The sequence below is a fragment of the Schistocerca nitens genome, chromosome 2 (assembly GCF_023898315.1).
Source record: "Schistocerca nitens isolate TAMUIC-IGC-003100 chromosome 2, iqSchNite1.1, whole genome shotgun sequence".
In the NCBI taxonomy this organism is placed as follows: Eukaryota; Metazoa; Arthropoda; class Insecta; order Orthoptera; family Acrididae; genus Schistocerca; species Schistocerca nitens.
Window position 1 is genome coordinate 1,087,386,022 of NC_064615.1, and position 5,371 is coordinate 1,087,391,392.

The following is a 5,371-nucleotide window of genomic DNA, read 5'->3' on the forward strand; positions in this document are numbered from 1 at the left end:
AGGAGATAAATGACACGTTCGTGGAAGGTTGCATTAAGTAGAATTTTCGCTGGGCGAGAGACGTGAGGCGTTGCCACATCTTGAACGAAAACAGTTGTTTCCATACAGTTGCGCTCTTCCAGTGCAGGAATAACATACTGCACAAGATGGTCTCGATACTGTGCAGACGTCACGGTACACCTGACAGGCCCTCCGTGTGTGTTCTGTTCAAAGAAAAACGGACACAGAACAAAGGTGCATGTGAATTCATACCACGCAGTCACACAGACGAGTGCAGTATGTCTTAGTGCACAACACACAGTTTAACAGTATCAAAAATTCGTTCTGTGTATTCACAGGATCGTGTGAAGTAAAATGTACCTTGTCACTCCACAGAATATTACCCAGCCACATGTCATCAACTTCGATTCGTGCTAGAAACCGAAGAACAAATTCAGAACGTTTGTACGGATTATAAGGTTTCAGCTGCTGCACGGTTTGGGTCTTGAACGTCTAATTTTTCTCTTTTTGAATCATTAGTTTTCCGAATGGTTTGATTCGGCCCGCCAAGAATTCCTTTCCCGTGCCAAACTCTTTATCTCAGAGTAACACTTGCAGCCTACGTCCTCAATTATTTGCTGGGTGTATTCCAGTCTCCGTCTTCCTCTGCAGTTTTTGGACGGGTACCATGGTAAAGTAGACCGCAAAAACTTTCCGTACTGCTGAGCATACGACGGACAGTTCTCGTGACACTAGACCAGCACTAGCACCGACCGGGGCACGTGCTGCTTGGTCACAACAGCAGCAGCCTCGTCATTAATTTCCATCGCGATAGGACGCCTTCCTCTTACAAGAGCCACACCAGGTTTACCAGTGTTTCGAATTTCATTATCACGTTTTTTAAGGCATTTAATGAGATCGGTCCTCTCCTTAGAGCGTTGAGTCGGCAATCCTCTCTCAATGCAGCACTGAAATTGGTGCCACTCACACAAAAAAAGTTTCACTGACAGCGCACGGTCTGTCTTCTGGATAGCCATATAGTTCACTCACACTATGGCTTGTTAAATGACAGCGTGGATGTCATACCGTCATGCAAAGAGTTAACACCGCCAGATTTGCACCTGGGGGCCCAAAATGGAACTAATTTTTTTCAGGTTAAATCGGTTCCGCATTTATGCATTAGCATATTGTCAAGTTTCGCTGCCATGTAATGATTACAGACAACACTGGAACTCCGTCAATAGCTGACATTAATTACAACCACCTGGTAACTGCAAGAGGAAACAGATTCCGAGAACCAAAGGCCCTCCAAATCATCGGTGAACACATGGGATAGAACACAGATAGACACACGTAATAACAGGTAGAAATTACAGAATATGAATAAAACTTACGAAACAGAGGAATAGAACTATACAAGAAATCCAAGTTGGTGGTGGTAGTTGGTTGTGGGAAGAGACCAAACAGCGAGGTCGTCGGTCTCATCGGATTAGGGAAGGATGGGGAAGGAAGTCGGCTGTACCCTTTCAAAGGAACCATCCCAGCATTTGCCTTGAGCGATTTAGGGAAATCACGGAAAACCTAAATCAGGATGGCCGGACGCGGGATTGAACCGTCGTCCTCCCGAATGCGAGTCCAGTGTGCTACCACTGCGCCACCTCACTCGGTCAAGAAATCCAAGTACACACACATTCACACTGAGAACCACGAACCCTCAGACCAGACATAACTCGCACACCACGCTTCCACATGCCTCAGTTCCGTATAAACAAAGTAACTGCTTACAAAATCAAAAATACAACGAATTGTCCGAATCAGGCAGAAATTAGTAGATGTGATGTACAGTCATGTTCAAAAGTATCCGAACGACCTGAATTGCATTTCGCCTGACTCACATGCAACCCACATAACGCAGCTGTTTAGCAGGTCCTCTAATCGCTCCTTGGTACAGTCTTTTGACTATTGAAAATGGTTCCAACAAGCCACCACTAGAAAAAACTGCTCTGTATCGCAATAACTCAAGATGTAAAGCTGTACCACGATACTACAAATATCATGGAACACCTTATCACAGATAAGACTTTCATTAAGGCTTGTAAGCTCGCATTTATTACAATAAATGACATACCTGAAATGTTACGACTCTCAGTTTTACGTCAGATAGTTAACGCGCGAAGTATGTTCGTCGTTTTCATGATTTCCTCTTCAAAGTAACATACCGTACTTATTATTTAACACAAAAAGACACTAAAAATGTAAGGTATTCACGAGCAGGTAGTACAGAATATGTATGAATTTCAAATGACACGACGAACCGTCTCGTTCTGCATATGGATTCAAACCCAGCTCATGCAGACTAGGCAAACATTTCGTGACTGACGGAAACTAACAATCATTCCTGACTATGCATACAGAGAGTGATATACCTCGATTTTAGACAGTTTCAGATGGGAAATATTAACTTTAAATCTCATAGCATAAACATTTTTAACGGACGGGAATTCCTATCCAGCATCTATTATCCCTGTTAACGAACTACGAGAGATGGTAAATATTGCTTCTTCACAAGTAACTTACTTGAAATGCCGTGAGGTAAAGCTTTGTGTTGGACAGGGATTCGAACCCAGAACCTAATCAAATTGTTATCGAAGCACAATCAACTGTGCATATCGGATTTTCTCGGCAGTAGCTAGATGTTTTAACTGAAATGACGAGACGAAACATTAATTTTTTACTTCCCAGGACTCCAACCCGACACCTATCGCCGCTATATTCTGGAGAAAACGAACGTTAAATTTGGGTTTGTTACACCAGCAGCGACATGTGAGCATGTTTGAACTAGACGAAGAGTTCAGTGCTGACTGGGAATCGAACCCCACACATATCGTTGTTGACTACACACAAAGACACGTCAGCTACCGAAATTTTCTCCACCAGCATCCTTGAACTTACAGTTATCTCGCAAATATTTTTGTGTCACACTGGGAGCAGCGGTATGAAGAAAACGGTAATAATAATAACGGTACTAATCGAATTATCCGGTAACTTCACACTTCACAGTGGATTTTCTCGAACTAAGAAATGTGTTGAATTAGCGAAAATTTCAAAATGGCTTCACATCGAGGCTGTGATGCCTAGAAGAGTCTTTCCATCCTGCTGACATGAGAATAGCATAATCTCCGCGTCAGAAGCTTGCTTCTGCTTAACAATTTAATAAACTGTTCGTGCAGATGGTTGTTGTCTTGCAAACGTCCCCATCTGTTGACTGAGGGATCGAGACGTGGTTCCACGATCCGTTACAGCCATGCGGATAAGATGCCTGTCATCTCGACTGCTAGTGATAGGAGGCCGTTGGGATCCAGCACGGCCTTCCGTATTACCCTCCTGAACCCACCGATTTCATATTCTGCTAATAGTCATTGGATCTCGACCAACGCGAGCAGCAATGTCGCGATACGACAAAACCGCAATCGCGATAGGCTACAATCCGACCTTTATCAAAGTCGGAAACGTGATGGTACGCATTTCTCCTCCTTACACGAGGCATCACAACAACGTTTCATCAGGCAACGCCGGTCAACTGCTGTTGGTGTATGAGAAATCGGTTGGAAGCTTTCCTCATGTCAGCACGTTGTAGGTGTCGCCACCGGCGCCAATCTTGTGTGAATGCCTTGAAAAACTAATCATTTGCATATCACAGCATCTTCTTCCTGTCCGTTAAATTTCGCGTCTGTAGCACGTCATATTCGTGGTGTAGCAATTTTAATGGCCAGTAGTGTAATGAGATCTCGAAAAACACACACACAGACAGACACACACAGGGCGAGAGAGAAAGCAGGGGAAGAGAGGGGGAGGAGGGAGGGAGAGTGAGTGAGAGAAAGAGGAGACTGGGAGGCAGAGAGAGGGAAGATGGAACAGAGAGGGAGAGCAGCTGTGAAATTAGTCACACTTCACAGCATCATAAGGTGGGAGGGGGGTGGGGGGGGGGGGGCGAGAGGAATCTCTTGACCACTACAGCAGTTCCTGTGATGGAATTAAGATGCGTGAAACCGAGAATAAAGTCACGGCTGCAGCGAGGAAAGTTTTCAACCTCGGATATAGTTGCTAACGAGAAGCGAGGGCTTTCGTGCCTGTCGCGTACCCGAGGTCGGCAGTAAACACGTAGTGAACGAGATGGTCGTAGGTACGTGACGTGCAGCGCGCCGCGCCTCCGATGAGATAAGGTGGACACAAGCCTATTGGGAAAGCCGAGGATGTTAGCAGAGCGTGGCTCTGTGGGCCAGTAGCATCAGGTCACGTGACTGCGCCGCCGGGTCACCTTCCTGCTAGAAGCGATCTGCCCACGCGTCTGCTCACGTCGGCCGACTCAGCTCGCGGAAGAAACGTTCGACCCACGTGATCCTGCGACCTCGTCTCTGTATTTTTAAGTCACTTCGAAACGCGGAGGCTAGTCGCCAGCGACGCAGTAAGAATTTTACTGTAATGGTTTGGCGAAGAGCCAGAGGCTGTACGCACAGACGCAGTCTAGTCTATTCTTGCCTGTTGCGCAATATTGCGTTCCCAAGGATTTTTTAGGCTGACCTTGTGATTTTAGACATTTAACCATGTCCTATACTTTGGGGGTACATTGGCATTGTCACTATGAATTGATTTTCCCGTGTGTCATTACCTGGTTTGCAGCAGTCCATAAAACATTCCTCCGTACTCGAGATCGTCAACTTAAACCAAATTCAGTGGCTGCCTGTTCGGTTGACGCCGTTTGCAAATCAACTAACGGAAGACGGTCCAGGGTGTTTCTAAAACGGCTTTACAACTTTCAATATTCAAACAAAGTTATTCATACGACTTAAAGACTTGTCCTTGGCGTAATTTTCTGCAGGAAGAGATCGAGTTTTAACTAACGTAGTCTGTTAGTATCAAATCACACCATCACAAGTACTAGCGACAGTAACAGTGGCAAAGATGGCTGCCTTCACTGGTTCCCCAGTTTGTCCGCTGTGTGGTTTGGTTTCAAATTTGAATGTCTGAGAGAACTATGCAACGTAATTTTCGCAGCGAGTACTGTAAAGATCTTCCCAGTGTGCCTGTCAATTACGAGCGGCGTATTTTATTGAAATTGGGTGCTTGATAAAATACAAAAAATTTGCAGATAGACTACGAGCGTCTGATGACGTTGTAGCGCAAGTGACGCAGTTTAACAGTGGTGCACAAATCGACGCGGTGATCTACTCGCAAACTGGGCATACCGCATGTGACTGTTTGGCGCGCATTAAGAAGACATTTTTGCACCTCAAACCTTACAAATTAAGACCAGATTTAACAGACTGGATATTTGGAAACTTTCCGCCACACAAAAATCCGTGACATTTGCGTCCAGTATTCCCGGAAACCA